The sequence below is a fragment of the Marmota flaviventris genome, chromosome 10, assembly GCF_047511675.1.
Source record: "Marmota flaviventris isolate mMarFla1 chromosome 10, mMarFla1.hap1, whole genome shotgun sequence".
In the NCBI taxonomy this organism is placed as follows: domain Eukaryota; kingdom Metazoa; phylum Chordata; class Mammalia; order Rodentia; family Sciuridae; genus Marmota; species Marmota flaviventris.
In genome coordinates this window covers 83,108,833-83,132,973 of record NC_092507.1, presented here as the reverse complement: position 1 = coordinate 83,132,973, position 24,141 = coordinate 83,108,833, and the positions used below count along the sequence as shown (strand labels likewise).

The window sequence follows — 24,141 nt, the reverse complement described above, 5'->3', positions numbered from 1 at the left end:
CTGCCTCAGCTGGTGCCAAAACAATGGAGTCCACTTTCTATGGACTGAAACCTCTGAAATTGTGAGCTCCCAAATAAACTTTCCCTGCTCTAATTATTCCCTTCAGATCTTTTGGTCACAACAACAAAATAGCTGACTAAAACAGTTTGTTTTAGAAAGAGTGAAATGAAACAAAGTATTTTTGATGGAATATCTGGTCAAAGATCACTCTACTACTAGTAATTCAATGTTGAATTTTAAATGAGTAGACCCTTAAGAGGACTCTCAAAAGGTCTCACTTGAAATATACAAAGATATAGAGGATGATGAAAATTCTAAGGAACAACATAAGTTCACTTTACTTTAAGTCAATTGTCAGAATTATGAAATTCTTATAAGTACTCTATGTCATGAGGTTTATATACAGGTATTAAGGTTAAGGTGATGGAATACATCATTGAAAGCCCTTCTTTAGCCTCCCTAAGTGATGACCAGGTATTTCTGGGAATGTATGCATGATTGTATGCATCAAAAGGCTGCTATTGTATGGATGCTGTCTGTAAATGGTCTAGGTATTTGTGTGTGTGTGTGTGTGTGTGCACAAGCATATCCCTATAAACTAGAGCTTGATGTAAATAAAGGAATGAAGAACTCAACACTTTAGTACCTAATTATGGCAAGCAGGATTGCAGTGGTATCAATTCCAAAGGATAGAACCCACAATGAAAAAAATCTCTCTATGAGCAAGGAGTTGCTGGGAGGCAATGACTAATGATTAAGAGCTCTAATCCTCAGAAGCCAAGATCCTCAAGTAGAATCAGACTAAAATTCTTAGTCATTATTTACTGTGAATTATATATATGTGTGTGTACGTGTGTGTACATACACACACGTACACACACACAATGTCTATATACTTTATACATAGTATGTGAGATTAAAGTAAGGAAGCAATTTAAAACTCTTCATCTTTAATCTCCCAGAGTTCCAAGGAAGTCAGCTTGATACTTCCTATTTGGCTTTGGGCTCTGAGCATCAGTGTTGTGTTCTCTCTAATTCTGAAAATGGGACTTGCCCAACCAAGAAGATAGAAAAGGCATAGGCAGTTCATAGGGCCTGAGACAAAAAAAAAATACAGAATGAATAAGAAAAAGGGTAATAATGGGATGATAGTGAAGAAGAAAAATATAATAGCACAAAAAACACAATGTTGTGACAACAAAATTGAGATGGTGGGAAATGTGCTATGAAGGGTAGCCTTTCGCATCTCTCCAAAAATAAATAAATAAATAAATAATATAAAAGAAAGAGCACAGAGAAATCAAAATCAGCAAAGTAAAGCCCTAAAATAAAGTCATGATGAAGAAACCAGAATGGGAGTGGAACAACAGAATAATTCAAAGAAAAGAAGAATTTCTAGCATTTACTTAGGACTTGTTATTTGCTTATCACCGTTCTAAGCTCATTTCTATGTTTTAACTCATTTAACAGACATTCTTCATGTATCAACTCAGAATGAAAGGCATATATTTAATTTAACTTTTCTGAATAATAATAATAATAATTTTTAAAGCATGCAGCTATAAAGAACCCACTGATTACTGAGAAAAATCCATAAGGAAAATTCTACCTAAGCACATTCCAGAAAATATTTTGAATTATAAGAATGAAAAACAATTTGGTTAGGCTCTGATGTAATCTCACAAAATGAAATAATGAAAGAAAGTGGAGTGGTGCATATTTCTTGGAGAAAGAATAACACAGCCAAATAGATATTCATGTCTCAATTCAAGAAGAAAATTCTCAAGTATACAATGGCACAGAAAATATACCCTCCTTTAAAAATATTATTGAAGATTATATAGGAAACATCTGAGGATGAATTGCAGCAGTGATTTTTAAGTTATAGCTTTTGTACCCCCACAAGCACCACATGGGAACTTATTAGAAGCACAAAATTTCAGGGCCAACCCCAGAAAAGCTGAATCAGACACTATGGGGCGGGGGGATCCAGCAGTTTCTTTTAACAAGCCCTCCAGGCAATTCTGATACATGCTCAAATATGAGAGTCACTGGATTATATGAATGAATTTAAAAAATTGGAGGGTCAGTGCAGAATTTAATCTTTTAAAAAATTAATCACATATTGAAACTTAAATAATTATTGAAGTTGAGTTTTAAAACTGAATTATATTATCAAAAAATAGTCCTAAAACAGTATCCACAAATATTAGTGAAATGTTAAAAGGAAATTACTTTAACAAAGAATAATTAATGAGAAATAACAACAGTTGGTGGGTAGAGTTTCAGGTGTTCAAAACTGTTTAGCTGAAATAGGATATTGTTTTAAAGTGCCAATTTTTTGACTTTGATAAGTGTTTAAATATAGATTGAAACAGGCTTTTGAAAAATTTAAGGCTAAGTACTATTTGAAGTAATAAAAATTTAGAAGAGGACATGTACTATGTAATTTCCTCATTGATAATCTCTAGTAATCCTCACTGATATATTTCCTGTTGCTAGACTGGCAGGAATGAAGTACACCATAAACACTGAATGAATGTTCAAAATTGAGGCCTAATGTAAGATATGTGGTTTTATAATATAATTGGAAAACAATATATGAAAGTCATAATAAGCAATATAGTGTTCAAATGCATAGAATTTTGAAGAAACACATTTTGAGATAGGAAAATTAATTGACATTTATCTGCCTGAGTCTTCCCACCTATGTAAGAATAAGAATGCCACTTTCAGAGAGTTTTTAGTGATGATTAAGTTAAATGTTACATAAAAAACTATGGATAATATTTATGGTACATCTTCTTTACAGTGGTTACATAAACAGTTCCAGAATATTTCCATAATGAAAAAATTACTAAGAAGCTAGAATACAAAAATTAGATTGTTTAAAAAGCAGCAAATAAGTTTTATACCAATTTTGGTTGTGAATGTAAATATATATTAATTGGTAGGAAACTGAATTCAACAATATATTTAAAAAGCTAGGCATCTTAACCATGAAAGGAACCATCCAGGAATGCAAGGATGGCTTAACATTGTCAACCTTATTAACATAATATGTTATATACCAATGTCTAATATGAAAAGGTTAAAATTACCTCAAAGTGATCTGAAAAGGCACTCTAAATTTTTAATATCAATTTGTTTGAAAATTGTAGAAACTAAAGTTCTTTATTATAAATATCAATTATTATAATTGAGAATATTGATTTTAAAAATTCCAAGTCTTACTTAAATAGCTTGTTTTTAAAAGTATTCTCATAAAATAGATATAAAGACAAGGATATAAATGGGAGCATTGTTATTTAATATTGTTCTGGAATTTATGTCAAACATATAATATGAAAGAAGAAATACATATTTTTATTGATTTTATTTTTTTAAATACACGACAGCAGAAAAATATTGAACGCTTCACGAATTTGCATGTCATTTTTGCGCAGGGACCATTCTAATCTTCTCTGTATCTTTCCAATTTTAGTATATGTGCTGCTAAAGCAAGCGCAAAATACACATTTTTAGAGAATAAAATTATTGTTTCTGCAGATACTGTGCTTATATATGTAGGAAACATAAATTTTAAATCTCAGAATTCATGAAAGTGTGGGATGGTCAGATGACAATGGTGATGGTTAGGTATTAGAGAAGCTGCCTTTTAGTTAAGAGTTCCTACATGTTGGCACTGAACTAAACAGCTCTCACAAACAACCACTGCATAAATGAGGAAAATAATACCAAAGACTTGGGTCCATTATTGTTTGATGACAGATCTGACCGATTCAAAAGTATGGTTCTTGGACACAGTGCTTTCCTTGTACAGCAGAGATAAACTTCAGTTGCATTCCTATACATCAGCAAAATATAAATAAAATAAAATACTTAATCTTAACAAAATGTATATGGGACAGAAAGAAACTTGGGCATAGAGAAGCAGATTTGAATATAATAAAAAGTATATTATGCTCTTAGCATAACAAGACTCATTCTAGTAAATATGTCATTTAAATTGTTATAGATTTAATTAGATCACAAAACTAAAATTATTTTAATGTGGGGAGCAAAAGTGAACAGGAAAAAAATCTTACTAAGAAAATTTTATCCACTTTTAGATATTAGTTGTCCCCCAAAAGTTCTTGTATGAGACAGTGTAAGAAAGTTTAGAGATGAAATGATTGGATTATAAAAGGATTAACCTAATCAGTGCATTAATCCCCTGGTAGTGATTAACTTGGTGGTATCTGTAAGCAGGTAAACTATGGCTGGAGGAATTGGGTCCCTGGGGGCATGCCACTGGGGTTTAGACTTTGTCCTTATTGAGCAGAGCTCTCTGTCTGCTTCTTCATGACCACTTGGGCACCTTTCCTCCACCCTGATGATCTGCTTCACCTCATTCCCCAATGAATGGACTTGGCTGTCTGTGGACTGAGAACTCTGAAACCATGAGCCCACAAATAAACTTTCCCCCTTTAATTGTTCTTATCAGATCTTTTTGGTCTCAGCTGAGGAAAAAAAGCAGTGAGAAGGACATATACAAGAAATGATTTAAACTAAATTCAGAATTATGATAACTAAAACAACGTTTACTGGCACAAGAACTCACGGATAAAGCCAGTGGAAACAGAACTCTGAAACAGATTCTAATCCCTCAAATATAACATATTATAAAAGAAGACTTTCAGATCAGTTGGGATAATATATTTTATTTAATAAGTAATGGATGAGTAAAGCTATTTAGGGGAAAATGTAAATGTTTTCTTTTTGCTATACATCAAAATAAATTATAGATTAATAACTTAAATAACAAGTACATTAATTAAAACTATTCAAAAAGGAAAGAAAATGGCAAATATTTGCCTTTTTTGAAAAAATGGGAAAGAAAAGGTTTCTAAAGAAAAAAAGAATGCAAAAAAATTTCAGGGGAGATATTAGATATACTCAACAACATGATTATTTTAAAACTTCTATAACTGAAAAAAACATGAATAAAATTAAAAGGACCGCATAAACCTGTGTTCATAAGATAACAGTAATGCAGTTGCTTCGGAGTCAGGGTACATGCACTCCTCATGAGAGAATACCTGGTAATAAAATAGCCATATCATCAGCAAGAGCTTTACAGTCAACACACTAACACAGATGGGTTTGCTGTCACCCAGCATCTCTCACTGTAGGTTTATAGTGTGCCATTAAGGTGTGAGTCAATAAAAGCCACTCTACACTGCTCTGACTTATATGAGACAGATTTTTTGAAAAGTTTTTTTGAGCACTAGATGGAAAACAGCTGATAACCACAAATGAAAACTCTTCGAACCAAGTATGCAGAGACATGTAAAGTGAAGCAAGAGCAAGCTACTTTTGAGTATCAAAGTGTTAAAATATTTTAAAGGAAATATGTCATTCAAACATGGTTCTCAAGTAGAAAATTTTATATTATAATTTGGAATATTGTGGAGAAAACATTATTCCTTGCATGACTACGCAGTGTCATTTAGGAATCTCGCTTAATTTACTATTGCTGTTAGACTCTCTTTATTTCTGGTTCCCATATATTCCTTAGTATAGTTATTTTTCTAGACTTCAGTGTAAGAACTCCCTGAGATAGTCTAAGCATTCTGAGAAATTTTATACAAAAATTTTAGTCATGAATATTTGAAAGTATCTTCATTTTGTCTTCATAGTTAATGATAATCTGATCTGGCATAAAATTTTTGCATTGAAAATCACCTTTAACTAAGTATTTTTAAACCAATATTCCAATTTATTTTGTAAGATGTTAAGAAATGTGATCCCAATTACTCTCATCTACTCTTTTTTATATGTGACTAAATGTGAATACACACACACACACATATACAGAATATATATATATATCACGCATACATTTCAAATTTTTTTTTTACGTAGGGTGTACTTGTTATCTCTTGTGATCTGATTTTTACAATGAAGATTTTCCTTTCAATTTATTGTTGAGTATTCAAGCTTTTTCTATCTGGAAAGTTTATTTTCAGCTCTGGAAATTCTCAGGCATTTGACATGTGTTTCTCCATTCTTTTAGTCATTCTACTCTTTAATTTATGTTATAGTTTAGATATAAGCTGTCTTCCAAAAGCTCATGTGTGAGAGGATGCAAGCAAGTTTAGAGGTTATGTGATTGGGTTAATATAATCTTTGCGTTAACTGGGTGGTAAATGTAGGCATGTAGGGTGTGGCTGGAGCATGTGGGTCACTGGGGGCATGCCTTTGGGGTATATATTTCATCCTGGAGAGCCAAACTCTGTCTCCTTCCTGGTTGCCATGTTCTGAGATGCTTTTCTCTGCTGCACCCTTCCACCATGATGTTCTGCCTCATCTGGGCCTCAGAGCAGTGGAGTTGGCCATCTGTGGACTGAGATCTCTGAAACTGTGAGCTCTGAATAAAATTTTCCTTCTCTAAGATTTTTTTTAGTCAGGTCTTTTGGTCACAGTGTCAAAAACGCTGACTAAAACAATTTCTTCTTTTTTCTCCTTTATTAATTTAATTGTTTTCTTTTGGGGGAGATGTCTGTGATATATACCTTTAACTTATTTTTTATTGGTCATTACATTTTAATTTTCTTGTAACTTTTTGTTCTTTTTTATTGTGTCCTAATCTTTTGAAAGTAGTGTCTTCTTTCAGTCTCCAAAGATATTAACTGTTTTTTTTTCAATTCTTATCGAATCTCTGTTTCCTATAGATCATGATTCATTTATTTATCTTGATGATTTGTTTTTGTTTCTCTAGTTCACGCAGAAAACGTCTGAAAATTTCTGGGGGTTTTAGAAATCTCTCAAATTAGTTTCAAATGTAAGATATTAAAATGTTGATCAGAATTTCTGCGTATTTGAGTGAAGTTTATCCAATAGAGAGCTTTAGAGCAGAGGTATTGAGGGTAAGCAGTCCTTTCTGTCCTGAGGTTCACAAATGTATCTCAAGGACTTTTCTTAGGCAATAACCAGTTTCTTATAAGAATCATCCAGTTTCTTATCATGGAAGCATATAATGTGTTATAAAAAAGGAGAATGGAAGGCAAAGGTAGTTCCAGATTTAATATGAAGCATTGTTTTATTTGTTTCCCTATTTTAATCCCCAGTTCAGTCACAGCCTGCCACTTGTTTTGATATCTCATATATCTTTGTTACTTTTGTATTAAGAAACCAAATCTATAATTCTCAGTGGAGAAACCTGGTTGCATATGTGTGGTGTGCCACTGGGGTCCAGTGGACTACCCACCATCTTCAAAAAATGCCCCCATAGCCCATCTTACATCACTGCACTCCACAGTCTCCTGCTCCCCACTCTAGCTGCCACTCTTGGGTTCTATATGGTGAGCGCTCTTAGTTACAGCAAAGTCATTTACCCGTGCTCAATCTACTTTACATCTTCCAAAATTTCTTACCTACGGATGATGACTTCCTTATTTTGTCTTCATAACTTTTTGCTTATTTAAATATTTATTTACAGTTGTTTAGATGATTTCAGGAAGGAGTATGTATGTATGGTAGTTATGCCATGTTTAAACAAAATACATATTATGTTTAATATTATTAAAAATAATCTGAAAATTTTCAATATAGGTAAATCTTGCTATTCACAAAGTTAAATCTCAGTGTCCACAAAGGACTGGAGAAAACACATTTTATGAAAAATTGTCTAAAGAATACATTTTATAATTATTATAATGTGTAAGTAATACAGTGTACATGTATGTACCTGTGCATGTGTTTTAATATGTGTATATATCTATACATAATTAAAATTGATAAATTAATAGTAATTTTTCTTATGCAAGAAAAACATTCGCTATACTGTGGGCATTTAGGTTTCTAGATTTTGTTAGTCCTTTGTGTCATTGCATCATGACAGAAAACTGTATTTCTATCCTAAATGATGCTTTTATTCATTTATACACATCAATTTAGCCTCATTTGTTTGTCCTTATTTATGTCTGCACAATTTTGAAACTCTAAGAGGAGAGGAGTAATGACAGGAAATCTGATTAAGGACTTGGTATATTACCAGGTAATTCAACATAATACAGCACTGCTCTGTGACTTTCTAAATCTAAAACATTGAGGAATGAAATGCGCTACCATGCTGCTATGCCATCAACATAAAATGAATGTCTTTTCCCTGTCTACTGTCTACTCACCTTCTAGAATTTCTGGTTGTCCTTCCCTGAATTGTAATGCAATAAAAGGATAGTCATGTAGGAACTGAAATTTTTAAAAATGGGAAACTTGAAAAACAGTGCTGTGTGACTGACATACTGCTTTTGACTTTTTGATAATTTTTTATCAAAGATGAAGCCTCAGTAGGCATCACATTACTAGTGGTTAAGATATTGTTGAAGGTAAAAGGGAAGCCATCTTTTAGGGGAAACTGTTAAACCACAATCAAAGAGAAATTAATTCTTTTTATCTTCTTAATTTTTAGGACAAATCAAGTAATGAGATTAGTGGCAGTGAATACTTATTATGATAAGTCTTTCAGAGTTAGTCACATGTGATGAACTAGGTAATAACTAAATACACAGATCAGCACTACTAAAGGAGAGGTTTAAAGATGGCAGAATGCTCACGAAAACAATGAAATAAGATGAATTAAAAGGAAAGTGATTGGCAGTACCATTGGAGAGGCAACCAGAGACTGTATGGGTCATACATGAGTTTTTTATTTCATTATAATTTTTAAGACAGCGATCTGATCTGACTTCTATTTAAATAAATATCAGACTGGCTACTGTGTGACAGGTGGACCATAAAATATAATAATGGAGACGAGTAAATTATTTTGAAGGCCAAGGGCATGAATGCAAGCAAGAGAGGATGGTAGCTTAGACCACTGAAGTAGCAATGGAAGCAGTGGATGGGTGAGGTATTGTGTTCAGGGTATGTCATTCAGGAAAGTTGGTGGGAGTGAGTGATGGATTGCATGTGGGAGACGAGGAAGGGGAGTTAGGGTGCTTCATGTAGTTCAGGCCAAGCTTCTGAATGAGTGATGGTGCCATTTAAAGTAAACTCTGGGAAAGAACTTTCTGGCAGGATAATAAGTAGAAGCCAATATTTTATTTATGGATGCATCTATTAGATAATCGAGAGAGCATGTATAGCCACTAAATTAACATTTGATTCTGAAGTTCTATGAAAAGAAAAAGTTGAAGGCACAACTTGAACATTCAATTGAAAGGGCATGACAATTAAGTCATGCCAAAGAAATTAACTAGGAAATGTATGTGGATTAAGAAATGACTAAGAAAAGATTAAGAAAAGACTAAGATTGTAAATCTCAACAGTTTATAATCAATAAGAGCAAGAAGATCCAGCAAAGTAAGCTTAGAGAGGAAGATCAGAAGAAGGCATGATATAAGAAGTGCAGTGTGACAGGTTTGCACATATCTATGCACCAAGGAGGGGATATGACTTTCTCAGGGAAATGGACTGAAGGTCTCCTTAAAGCAGTAGTGATGGAGGTACATAAATCTTGAAGGTTTTAAGCTTATAAAAATTGGCAAACTACCATCCATCCCTCTTAGAGACCAAACCTTACTTCTTTTTAAAGTATGTATATTCTTAAAGGAATTATGCCATATAAACTCAAACTATGCAAATAATGTTTCACAACTTTTAAAGCCACTGTGTCATAGTCACAATACTCCTGCATAGCAAATGCTTGTAAGTATTATTACCCAAAGTTTATAGATGAGGAAAATAAGGTTAATAGATCTGCCTCAAGGCCAGTAGACACTGGTAAGTTTCAAAGTTGGGAACAGACTCCTTTTCTTCTGAATTCCTATTTCCTACTCTTTTATTCCAGAATATAATACAATAGAATATGTGGGAAATGCTGAAACAATTCAAAGAGAGTTCTATAGGCACTCCATGCAAGGAGCAGTCACTTCTCATTGGAATGGTCAAGGAAGACTTTGGGGAAGGTAGCATTTTTTTCCGATTGCATTATGGATGCTTAAAGCACAGCTTATTAAAATTATAAAATAGCACCCCAAAAAGATAAACTGTTTGTTCTCTGTTACAAAACCCAAGATGAGAGTTTACTGTGACATTGTAAACAACATAGGTTTTATTACTCAGGTAACTGACCCCAAAGGCCCACATGCTGGAGCCTAGGTCCCCAGATTGATGCTATTGGGGGGTGATGCAAATTTAAGACATGGGGCCTAGTGGTAGGTCTTCCAGTCATTGGGCGCATGTTCTGGAAGTGACCATGTGACCCTGGTCTCTTCCTTTTGGGAGAGGTAGAATTTAATGAGAAGTTGAAAAAAGGATGGTTCTAGAATAAACCTTCCACATATCTAGTACTGTGGATGACACTGCCCCAGTTTTTGTCTTTGCTGGCAGCTACAGTAGGCTGTGAACCACCATGCTCAGCTCCTTATGCCTCTATGTAATGCCAAGCTCTGTCTTGCTTTTCTGCCTATGTAATGTTCTCTCAAGTCTCAGTCCGGGGTTTTCTTTATATTTCCCAAACTATTTTAGAAGCCCTTCCTTCTGGGTCCATGCGTCCTATGTGTCCTGTGGATCTCTCCATCAGTCATCTGTATATCATATCATGTTCTGTTTCTAATTTCTTGTATGTCTTCCTTGACAGAAAGCTTCAGGAGAACAGACTTGCCTGGCATATCAGTGGTGTCTCTTGCAACACAGTAGGGTACAGTGGTCACCAACACTGATCACTCCTTAATCTTATGGAGCAGCATGTAGCAGATGCTCAGTGGATTATTTATATTGCTCTTATGATTATCATTGTTAACGAGTTTATTTACTTTAGCTCATTTTTGTTCCAAATTCTTCATACTTAATGCATACATCTGAGATAATATTTATTTTACTTATTTTTACTATTTAAAGTGTAAGCTTCTAGAGTGAAGATTGCCATAATTTTATGGTATATAAAACCTCCTGTGAGCTCAGTAGGTATCAAAGAATAATTCTCAGGCTATGAATGATAATAATTTAGAGTCTGTGTTTCCTTCAAAAGCAAATGTTTCCTCCAACTTTACCCTTAAAATTCAACAGGAAAATTGAAAAGATGACTTGTAAACTTCTTGTCATATATATATTTCATGAAATAGTATGTTATTCCTGGAAAATTATTATTAAATAATTTTGTTTCTGAACTGTACAGATACCAAGAAATTTGGGGGCTGCAGGCTTTCACATAATGCAAATGACATATATCAGACAAGCAAGACACTTGCATTTTAATACGTGTGAATTCATGCAAGAAAGAGAACGGGATTGAGAGAGCTGGATAAATGTCTTACAAAAAAGCAATAAACATACAAATCCTCCAGGAAAACTGGTGCAGTAATTTAATCACATATTGACAATATCTATATTCCTAGATAAATGCAAAAGACCTTCCAATTTATAAATCTCTTACGACCTTCCTCAGCTCCCTGCCCATATTCTTTAAAGCCTTTGGCTGGTGAACACAGAGGCAAAGATTTACATTTTAAAGGCTTAACTGCCATTTTGCAGTATGTATGGAGGTAATTATACTATATTAAAAAGGGGTATCTTGTGAGAGGAATAGTTTAGTTAGAGTATAGATGAATACCAATGCCATTTCTTTAATGTAGCATATGCAATTCTGTGTTGATTTTCTGCATTTCTTTTTAATAGATTTCAGGTCGTAAAATACCTGTCTGATCTCAGAGACACCTTATAATCAGAAAGTTCAAAGTCCTGCTTCTTAAATATTCTAAAAAATCATTCCTATAAGTTCATTCAGGAAGATATGAAATAACTTGTGATAATGTATCTTTTTTCTCAGTCAAAAAAACCCCTTGAAATCGGTGAATATTATTTCATTATTAATCTTTTTAAAGATTAACCTTTTTAGACAGCCTAGATTTGTAATGTATTTGTTCTTATTCTAAGTGCAATTGTGTTCAGCACCATGAAAAGTTTTATGATTGAATGTACGTAATTATAGTATATGGTGGTTTAAAAATAACTGGAGGGATTGAATGAAGTTTTCCACTAGTTAATCTTTAATGAAGATCTTAAATCTGTACTTGAAATACACACAAAACTAGTTGTAATGATCTCATTAGTGCCTTATTGAGGTTATCTATTTTAGTATTTGTCAGGAGAATTCGGGTGGAAATAAACTCCTTAACATATTTTAGAGAGGTTGTAGATCATTTACTCAGTTAAAAGACATACCATAGCCGAGTAATTGTTGTGCAAACAAAGATGCAAACTGGAAGCAACAGACTGCTTGTTGTTAAATATAGTCCATTCTAAAAATAAGATTCCCTGCCTGTGGCCTCTATCATATTTTTATCCTTTAATTAATTTTGCCATAAAATAATTTTAAAATGTAGAGGAAGTTGGAGAAAAAGTAGAGAATAAATAAAACCATGAGTTGGGTTTTTCTATGACCCAACTTAGAGTAAAATCAAATTCAGACATTTCATAGGTGTTCAAAACTTGGGTTTTTTAAAGAAGAAAATGTGCTTGTTTGCCTTTGACAAAATCTGTTGCCCCAAGTTCAAATTGCAGAAAGAAAAAGAAAAATCTTTCGAAGAGTCTCACAATTATCTCAGGGTATCAGTTTGCTCTTATAAAGGAGCATGCTGTGCTGTCAGGGCAAATGAAACTAAGGTTATTGATATAAATATACTTCAGGGAGAAGAACACAGTGAATGTCACATCATAAGGGAACAGGTTCAGATCCATTATTCAAAATGTGGAAATCCTTCCACTTGAACATTGTGATCCAGTGGTTCACCAAGTGGGAGAATGAGGAATAAAACTACTTGGGGGGGGTGGTAAAGTAGAAAACCCCCAGTGAGTAGGGAATTCACTGAAAATAGTCTATATATTTATGCCTAATAGTTTCTTTTCATTTCAATCTGCATTAACCCATTAAGTTCCAAGTTTTTAGTTCTTCAAATATTTCAATAAAATCCACACAGATGTGCTAATATCAATTGAAAATAATAGTCTGGAGCATATAATTATCATATTAATTAGTATAAATATAATTAGTACATTATAATATAATTAATTCTTATTATATAATTATCTTATATAATTACATTATATTATATATTGTATTCAAGTTTTCATAGGAGCTCCATATCTGGGGCTTTGGGACAAAAATGGATTAATATGCTTGATGCTTTTACAGGTTTTCAAAATATACTATCTAGCAGAGTACGGAAATATGTAGATTTCTTGAAAAATACTGAATTTAAACTGTCAACCACTTTGACTTTTATTATGTTTTTACTTCCAATATATACATTACACTTCTAAGGTGACAAGAGGAGGCTATGACATCTGGTTGGACTCTAACGCCTAAGAAATCTACTCCTTAATGTTTTTCTGAGATGGCCCCTTTCTTCCAAGCCCACAGGTTTATCTCTAAAAATACTATAATTTTCCTACTCATTTCTAATTCTTTCATTTTCCTCCTATCTCCTTTCTGTTCTCTCTATACTACATTCAGTTTTCTTTCATTCTTCAAAGTCTTTGTGCCCACCAGCTCATCCTGAGAGCTGTCTGTCCATAGTTTTCCCTCCTGCCCCAGACTTTGCTGTGCCTCTACCAAAGGGTAATATCCTCTAGTCTTCAGAGGCACCATGCTCTTCAGCTCTCTTGTCTGGGAAATCCCAGTTTCCAGAAATGTACAAGCACATCTTTTTGTGAACTCTCTAGCTAAATTAGATGTTCCTTTTGATAGATTTCCACATACTTTCATTGTGCTCCTATCAAAGGACATTTTCTTTTGTATGGTTATTATTTGTATCTCTCTCATAGTAGTTGGAATGCCCTAAATGCACTAAATGCTCTGATGATCAGTTTTTAAATATTCTGTTAATAAACTCAATGCTGTGTAGTTGTGGGCTCTGGATAAATGCTTTGGAGCAGATATTAAGTGAAGGAGCAGATATTAAGTAAAAAGCAGAAGTTTTTCCAACTAAAATTGCTTCAAACATGTAAGAATTTGTGACAGAACTTATTTTACTAATTCCCCTTTAGAATGTTCATCTAGGCAAAGCTGACTCTTGAAGAACTTAATGAGATGAAGTTTATCTTTGTTTAGCTTCTTTGAGCAGACAAATTGGCAATGTCTATATTGCCTTTCTTCATTTGAGCCATATATTTGTTTCCCAAGCTCTACCCTTAGGTAGTGATTGCTTATATAGCAAAATTTTCTGATTCTTCTCTCACAGCAGAATTTACGTGTCCTATGTTAATGAGAAACAGTATAAATGGCTTAGCTAATGAACTTTCACAGACAATGTATGCATGTTTTAATTAGATATTTATAGAGATCTGTGATTTAACCCAAGTGAAGGGCTCTAAAATAAGCTATGTCAGCACTTGGTGAAGATATGCAAGAAGGCACAGATGGAGAAGGGAGAGGATCAAGGATCAGGGACTCTATAGATAGGCCACTGGGGCTCTAGGATGGCTCTCAACAGCATGATCATCAGTACTTCCTTTGGGAAGACCAGAATCCTAGTAGGAAATTGTTTAAGGATTCTACTGCCTTCCTACATACTTTTCTCCCCTCCTTTCTTTTAACAAATCTTGAGACCCAGCTATATGCCTGGCACGCCACTGGAGAGATGTAAAGAAAACGCACATTGGCTCAGCCTTCATGGCGCTTATCATCCAGTAAGAAAATAACTCTTAGACGTCTAAGTAGATATGCCGAGTGAAATGAAGAAAACTATCAATTGGATGAGCTCATATCTCTGATATTTCAATTTACTATCCATGGTGTTAGTGTTTACACACTATTTTACAAGTAGTTCATACACTACAATTTGTGTGATTTGAGTGTCAGATAATGGCAGTTTTTGTCCAAATATAAGATGCCTCTGAATGTAAGGAAATCCTCCCTTTTCCATTATAAAATTGAAAGACTCAGAGAATGACAAGGCCACTAGTAATACAATACATAGCCCTTGTTCCAGATTACTCCAAATTGTAATAACCTCAAACCCAATGATTCTGACACATTCAAATTATTACCAAAACAAATGTTATTAAAGATTTTGTGTGAATAATAAAATAGAAGATAAAAACTAGCAGTAATTTTATCATCTGGATCTAATCATAAGTTTACACACATACACACCAAAAATATATATTTGATCATCATTGAAAACATACCATAGGTTCAGTTGTATTCTCATTTTTTTCACCAAAAATTGTAAATACTTTATCATTCAATTAAAATATATGTAACAGTATCTTTTGTATTAATTGCAGAATATGCCTAAATTGCCTAGCATATAAAAATAGCAAACAATCTTCAAATCTATCATTAGGCACTCAAAGATCTATACTTTGGAACAAATTGGGGGTCAGTCAGAGCTGTTAACAAGCATATGCTTTTAAAAGGGTTATCTTAGTTTGTTTTGTGAGACTCTAACAGAATACCCCAGATAGAGTAATTTAAAACAAAAAGAAATATGTTGGCTCACAGTTCTGGTAGTTGAAAAATCCAAAATCCAAGTATCAGCACCTGCTGAAGACCTTCATGTTGCATTATAATATGGCCAAAGGTATCACAAAGCAGGAGGACACAGAGAGAGAAGAGAGCTCTAAAGGGGGCTAATGAACTCCTGTGAAAATGAACCCATTTCTGAGGTAACAGCATTGGGCCATTTGTGAGGACAGAATCTTTATGACCTGAATGTTTCTTAGAGATTTTACTTTCTAGTGCTGTCCTAATGGAAGTTAAATTTCAACATCATGTTTGTCAGGTCCAAACATACAAATTGTTGCTGTAGCTAATAATGCAGCTTCCTAAGGAATAGCTGATTGCTGAGACAGGCCTTCTAGTTAGTATGATCTTTAAACAAGCACAAATTCTGATCCCCTTCAACAACCAATGGGGACCCTGTGCTCAGCTAATGAAGCTGACAAGAGAACCAAGTGATTGCCTCCATGATGTTCTGACACCACACTTTAATGCTTCTCCTCTCATTTAATCCTTGAAAAAGAATCCTGTAAACACTTGATCCAGGACTCAGAGAGAAGAGGTGTCCACAAATGTGACTAAAGGAGCATCAGAAGAAAAGGATTCTGGTGTGATTTTAAGTACAATACTCTTTTGCTGACAACAAAGCTTCTCTCTGTAGCTTAGTAGACAGCTTACTGCTGAAAAAAGAATATACCACCTGATCTTTTGGAACAGCTAGGGACTTTGTAAAGTTGGATTCAAACTCTATACTTCCTCAGAACTGACAGACACTAAATCATATCTTAAGCTTCCTTATCCTCACCAAAATAGAATGATCTAGAATAGTAATCCTTTTCAAACTACAACTTCAGACTGCCTGGAAGGCTTGTCCCAGCCCAAAATGAAAAAAAAAAAAATTGTGTTCCCACCCCAGACTCTTCTTTTTAAGTCAGCATTTGGGCTAAGATGCTGAGCTCTTCAGGAACTTTCTGCTGTGGGGTAGATTAGTTATCCTGACTTAAATAAAACTCCTGTTTCTCATTTGCCTACTAAAAGGAGGGGCAAACCTAGATAATGTAGCATTCACCAAATTATTCACATAAAATATGAGAAAACTGCAGATCACCAGAGGTCACTTGAAAAGGTATAATAGAGTACTGAGCTGATTGCATGGGAAGACCAAAGATCCAGGACCCTGTATTGCAGGACACAGCAATGCTATCTAATGGGGTGTTAGGTAGCACTGCTAGATTCTGCCTTGGTGCTTTCTGTACACTCTGTCCATGGTGCAGAGCTATCTTCTCCTAACAGCTCAGCATTCGGAGCACAATTGTGCTATTTCTCATTCTCCAGCTAGTGGTTCTCCCTCAACATGCTAAGTCAAGTGGATGCTGCTGCCTAGGGGCATTTATTTATACCCTTCTGATCTCAGAGGGACTAGTCATACAGATGTTATACCACAGAATTTCTCAGAAATCCATACGAAATTAAAAAAAAAATGTTATGAGCTAATTCTTGTAAAAGTTAAAGTTTTTTTTTTTTTCTTTTCTGGATATCTCCATGTTTTAAATCTTTTTTAAAAATCTGGCAATTGGCAATAAGTTTATATTTTAAAGTACTATTTGTCTGAATGCCTGTGACTTTAAAAGTAAATTTTATTTATAGAACAAAACATTTCCTTTTGTAATAAAAATGCTGTAGAATATATTGGATATGGAATGTTTAATTTATAAAATTCTGATTGGAGAAATCAGGCTTGAACTATAATGAAGGAATTGGGTTTTCTTAAGAAATTAATCATTTATATGGAGAATACCAGAATTTTCTGATTTATGAGTAGATGGGTTACATGTTTGAAATTGAGCACAGTAGTGTACATAGAATGATCTAAAAATTTATGTTTGAAAGCTTAGATTAAAAGATCATTATCTTCTCATGATCAATATTAATATAAAAACCACACATTGCACAATAGAAAATAAGTGAGATATTGTATATCCTAGTGACACAAATTCTGCCACATTCAAGTAACCATAAATGGCACTAATAAAGGCAAACTTTTGGGTTGTTAGTTATCTTATTGTCTAATTTTTGGAGTTCTTTGTATACTCTGGATATTAGGGCTCTGTCTGAAGTGTGAGGAGTAAAGATTTGTTCCCAGGATGTAGGCTCTCTATTTACCTCTCTTATTGTTTCTTTAGCTGAGAAAAAACTTTTTAGTTTGAGTAAGTCCCATTTGTTGATTCTAGTTATTAACTTTTGTGCTATGGGTGTCCTATTGAGGAATTTGGAGCCCGACCCCACAGTATGTAGATCGTAGCCAACTTTTTCTTCTATCAGACGGCGTGTCTCTGATTTGATATCAAGCTCCTTGATCCATTTTGAATTAACTTTTGTGCATGGTGAGAGAAAGGGATTCAGTTTCATTTTGTTGCATATGGATTTCCAGTTTTCCCAGCACCATTTGTTGAAGATGCTATCCTTCCTCCATTGCATGCTTTTAGCCCCTTTATCAAATATAAGATAGTTGTAGTTTTGTGGATTGGTTTCTGTGTCCTCTATTCTGTACCATTGGTCCACCCGCCTGTTTTGGTACCAGTACCATGCTGTTTTTGTTACTATTGCTCTGTAGTATAGTTTGAAGTCTGGTATCGCTATACCGCCTGATTCACACTTCCTGCTTAGCATTGTTTTTGCTATTCTAGGTCTTTTATTTTTCCATATGAATTTCATGATTGCTTTCTCTATTTCTACAAGAAATGCCTTTGGGATTTTGATTGGCATTGCATTAAACCTATAGAGAACTTTTGGTAATATCGCCATTTTGATGATGTTAGTTCTGCCTATCCATGAACAGGGTATATTTTTCCATCTTCTAAGATCTTCTTCTATTTCTCTCTTTAGGGTTCTGTAGTTTTCATTGTATAAGTCTTTCCAAGGACCTGAACAGACACTTCTCAGAGGAGGACATACAATCAATCAACAAGTACATGAAAAAATGCTCACCATCTCTAGCAGTCAGAGAAATGCAAATCAAAACCACCCTAAGATACCATCTCACTCCAGTAAGATTGGCAGCCATTATGAAGTCAAACAACAACAAGTGCTGGCGAGGATGTGGGGAAAAGGGTACACTTGTACATTGCTGGTGGGACTGCAAATTGGTGCAGCCAATTTGGAAAGCAGTATGGAGATGTCTTGGAAAGCTGGGAATGGAGCCACCATTTGACCCAGCTATTCCCCTTCTTGGTCTATTCCCTAAAGACCTAAAAAGAGCATGCTACAGGGACACTGCTACATCGATGTTCATAGCAGCTCAATTCACAATAGCAAGACTGTGGAACCAACCCAGATGTCCTTCAATAGACGAATGGATTAAAAAAATGTGGCATTTATACACAATGGAGTATTACTCTGCATTAAAAAATGACAAAATCATAGAATTTGCAGGGAAATGGATGGCATTAGAGCAGATTATGCTAAGTGAAGCTAGCCAATCCCTAAAAAACAAATGCCAAATGTCTTCTTTGATATAAGGAGAGTAACTAAGAACAGAGTAGGGACGAAGAGCATGAGAAGAAGATTAACATTAAACAGAGATGAGAGGTGGGAGGGAAAGGGAGAGAAAAAGGAAATTGCATGGAAATGGAAGGAGACCCTCAGGGTTATACAAAAGAACATACAAGAGGAAATGAGGGGAGAGGGAAAAATAATACAAGGGGGAGAAATGAAGGTCAGTAGAGGGGGTAGAGAGAGAAGAGGGGTGGGGAGGGGAGGGGAGGGGGGATAGTAGAGGATAAGAAATGTAGCAGAATACAACAGACACTAGTATGGCAATATGTAAATCAATGGATGTGTAATTGATGTGATTCTGCAATCTGTATATGGGCTAAAAATGGGAGTTCATAACCCACTTGAAGAAAAGTGTGAAAGATGATATATCAAGAACTATGTAATGTTTTGAACAACCAACAATAAAAAAAAAAAAAAAAAAAAAAAAAAAAAGGCAAACTTTTTTTTTTTTTTTTTTGTATTAGGGATTGAACCACAGGGACACTTAACCACTGAGCCATATTCCAGCCCTTTTTATTTTTTAACTTTGAGACAGGGTCTCCCTAAATTATGTAGGGAGACAATTAATTGGTGAGGCTGGCTTTGAACTTACAATCCTGCCTCAGCCTCTGGAGCCCCTGGGATTATAGCTGTGTACACCCAGTGGCAAATGTTATTCTTAAAACTAGTTTTGTAGGGTATATTACATCTGGATATTAAAGAGATTCTGATTTGAGTATTTGCGTATTAAACATTTATTAGTGAGCCTACCATATGCAGGTAATATTCTAAACTCTGAATATAAAGCAATGAAGAAAGCAGGAAGCAGAGAATGGTTAGGAAGAGAATGAACTATAAGTAAGGACAATCTTAGCTACTCCACACTTCTGTGAAAATAAGAAAACTAGGTGACATAAGTATGATAGAGAAAGGGACAGGACTTCAGACTGGGATTCCAGGAAGGTGTCTCTGAGAAATGACATTTGAGACAAGAGGTGCATGATGAAAAGTGCCAATCATGCAATAATATGTAAATTTAGAACACCAAGCAGACGGAAAGGTCAGGCAAAAGACTTACTACCATGAGCCTGGGAACTTCAGAAACAGCACATAACAGGGAGGCAGAAGTGTGATGAAGAAGAGTGAATGTGGTGCTATGCAATTTATAATTAAGATTTCCAGTGTCCAATAAGGGCAGTGTCCAGAGATAAAAGGGACACTGAAAACATCCAATCCTACCTCTGTTATCTATTAGGGGAAAATTGAAGGTTTTTTTTTTTTTTAGAAAAGACAAGGCAATATAACTGAAAACTAGAAAGTTTTATCTTTCTCATAACTAGATTTTTGACACATGCCACAGAGTAATATTTCTAGAAAAAAATATTTTTAGGCCCAAAAGTCACAGCATGTTTGTTTTTAAGTTTTGCCTTAATCATGAAGTTTCTGATATATTTATAAATATCAAGGTACAATCATTAGACCCAGCTTCGAGCCTGGTTTAAATATATTAGCTTTGTGGTATTAGATTAGACTTGCCTGATGCATCAGAGTCATTTCTCATCCATAAAATAGGATGATAGTTGTGAAAGTCAACTGATATTTAGGCAGATTAAACCAGGGACATTGATGGAAAAATTTATCACCACAAAAAATTTCAAATAGAATTTAAGGATATTTTTATATGTTTATCTTAGCTTAGTAAAATAAATATGATAAAACAAGAGTAGTATTATTTCAATGAATTGTTAGCATTTTTAATTCAAGAAATTTATAGACCACGAATAGGCCATTTAAGTATTAAAAATCAGAATCACCAATCACAGCCCTTTTTGTCTGACTCATAGTCCCTGGATCATGATCTGGCTCTTCCTGTTGTTCCAGCCTGATCCTTGTTATAGCATTGATCTGATTTTCTCTTTAGTCGTTCTTTTAAGAATAAAAATTAAAAAAAAAAAAAGTAGATAATATCAAGACCATTTTCAGCTATAAGAACTTGATGTATGAAAATTTTGATCATCAAGTGAAGATAACTTTTCAATTATATGAATATCTGTTTATTGTGTGTTTTTTGGTCATAATCTTCATCATATCCAAATTTATAGAATATTTTTTCAGGCTTAATAGAAAGGAAAATTTTAAATTTCAAATCAATATTTATTAAGCCATAAAAATCAGATGGTAAAGAGAAATGTATTAATTTAGAAAAATACTATTTTTCATATCATGTTTTATCCTTGTAAGATTGATCCCCACTATCTTTTCTTAAGTGTCATTGCTTTAATGAGTCAGCACTTTAAACAATACAAAAAAAAAACTTACAGAAGATTAGAAACTTTGCAGTATCATTGTAGAAGATTCTAACTGTAGAGAGATTAAAATTGCAAACTGTTTTTTGGGGGGTTTATGGAAATCATTGCCCATCATCTCATCTGTATTATATTTGTTTCTGAATACAGATTAACATTTTTCCCAAGTTTTTTTTTTTTTTTTTTTTTTTGTATATTGTAATCATGGTGAGGAAATGGTATTTCAGATAAAAGCTTCAGAGTGATTTCATGTGACAGAATTTTATCTGGGTTTCAAGAAGCCCTAATAACAGCATTTACAATTCTCCTATACAATTTCTCCATCTCTTGTTACCATAGGAGTATGGAAAACATGTTCCTGGTTTAAAAAGCTAAAAGAAAAAAATCTTCAGTTTAATCTGAGCATTAGGAAAAGGATCACAAATCTTGCTGTAGTATTTTGAATTTAAGCTAGTTTCTTTAAAGGCCCCTGACATGCCCCCTGGGAACTAAATATTGACAAGCATGCCTTAGCAATCAAGATCAAGCTTGTTGAATTAACACAGCTCAAGTCTTACATTGACACTGTAACCCAAGACTGAGAACTCTTATCTTTCTCCATTTATTTTGGCTTTATAGGTGATACTGTACACTTGAATTAGGGATTTTTCACTGTATCTTAAATGCTAAAACTGTGGATTAATTTGATTTGAGAATATACTAGTCCTTATCATGTTCACAGTATAAATTATAAATGAAGTGTAACATTCATTGTTTTCTCTCCCAGCATGGATCCAGTATGAAATTGGCTATGTACCTAAGTTTAATATTGTCTTTCTCTCACAAAATGTCTTATAATTCCTTCCTCCTAAAAGGGAAAGAGAAATAAGAAGAATGATACTGTCCTTTCTACATATTTTATTACAAGTAAATGTATTCCAGATTGCTCTTTTAAAAAATTTTTTTAGTTGTCAATGGACCTTTATTTTATTTATTGATATGTGGTACTGAGGATCAAACCCGGTGCCTCACACATGCTAGATAAGGGCTCTACCACTGAGCCTCCATCCCAGCTCACCAAATTACTCTTTTTTTATTGTTGTTGTTTTTGTTTTTAAATATACATGATAGTTGGGTGTATTTTGACATATTTACATATGTGGAAAGCAACCCATTCCAATTTTGATCCCATTTTTCTGGTAGCACATGATGTGGAGTTGCAATGGTAGTGTATTCATATATGAGCACAGGAAAATTATGTCTGCTACATTCTACTGTCTTTCCTCTTTCCATGACCCCACCCTTCCCTTTATTACCCTTTGTCTAATTCAGTGAACTTCTATATTTCTCCTCCCTATCTTCCCTTGTTATGGGTTAGCATCCACATATCAGAGAGAACATTTGGTCTTTGGTTTTTTTGGTACTGGCTTATTTCACTTAGCATGATATTCTCCAATTCCATCCATTTTCCAGCAAATTCCATGATTTCATTTTTCTTTATGGCTGAGTAATATTCCCTTGTGCATATATGCCATATTTTCTTTATCCATTCATCTGTTGAAGGGCACCTAGGTTAGTTCCATAGCTTGGCTATTGTGAATTGAGCTGCTGTAAACATGGATATGCCTGTGTCACTATAGTATGCTGATTTAAGCCCATTGGGTATAAGCCGAGGAGTGGGATAACTGGGTCAAATGGTGGTTCCACTCCAAGTGTTCTAAGGAATCTCCATACTGCTTTCTAAAGTTGTTGCACCAATTTGCAATCCCACCAGCAATGTATGAATGAACCATTTCTCCCACATCCTCACCAACATTTATTGTTACTTGTATTCTTGATAATTGCCATTCTGACTAGGGTGAGATGGAATCTCAGTGTAGTTTTAATTTGCATTTCTCTAATTGCTAGAGATGTTGAACATTTCTTCATATGTTTTTTTTCGGTGTTAAGTGCTTATTTAGTTCCTTTGCCCATTTGTTGATTAGATTATTTATGTTTTTGGTGTTATGTTTTTTGAGTTTTTTTGTATATCCTGGAGATCAATGCTCTGAGGTACAGATGGTAAAGATTTTCTCTCTGTCTGTAGGCTCGCTGTTCATGTTCTTGATTGTTTCCTTTCCAAATTGCTCATTCTTTAGAAACTTCCATCAAAAGTTAAGGCAAAATATAAACATGAAGTAAATATTAATTTATTTTTCATCATGTCTCTAAAAACTCAAGTGGCAATCTTCCAATGACAACAGTATTTATAAAGCTTAAAACGAATCCTCTTCACGTTTTAGAGGTAAATAAGTATAGTCCTTTTATCAGGAAACTGATAGTGAATTTTGTTAATTACTAGGAATAATGATGATGAAGGTGACAATAGGGGTGATGAACTAACTTTTATGAAGGGCTTACAATGTCTTAGGCCCTGTGGAACATTTTGCATGCAGTTTCTCATCTAACCCTTTAAGACAGATACTTTTCTTGGCCTCATTTCATATATGAGGAAGCTGACTTGAAGAGCTTCAGAAACTTGTCTGAGTGAGCTTGGTGTGTCTTAAAGCTTAGCCCTATTTTCTTTTCTGTGGATATGCTGACAGCCAAGGCAGTAACTAGACATTTCTCCTGCCCTTAGAAAGCTCACACTTTAAAAAGAAGAAACAGGTGGCATTGCTGTCATTCAAAGTGGTATTCCTGCATATGCTACAGGGAACCAAAGGGAAGGAATCTGATGAGTGAGCATAATCCAATAATGTTCCCCAAAGAATGTAATATTTGGCATTAAATTAAAGGATGAGGAAAAGGTATGATTTTTTTTTCAGGCAGTAGGAATAGCAAGAGAAATGA

General features: G+C 34.3%; 1 protein-coding gene and 1 non-coding gene across 2 annotated transcripts in view; one reads left to right on the top strand and one right to left on the bottom strand.

Moving 5' to 3' along the window:
• Dpyd (dihydropyrimidine dehydrogenase) overlaps window positions 1-24,141 on the top strand; it is a 798,929-nt gene that overhangs the window by 586,230 nt on the left and 188,558 nt on the right. The gene's annotated exons all lie outside the window — the stretch shown is intronic.
• LOC114092689 (U6 spliceosomal RNA) lies at window positions 3,402-3,504 on the bottom strand. The gene has a single exon (XR_003582770.1). It is a non-coding gene; the product is annotated as a U6 spliceosomal RNA (small nuclear RNA).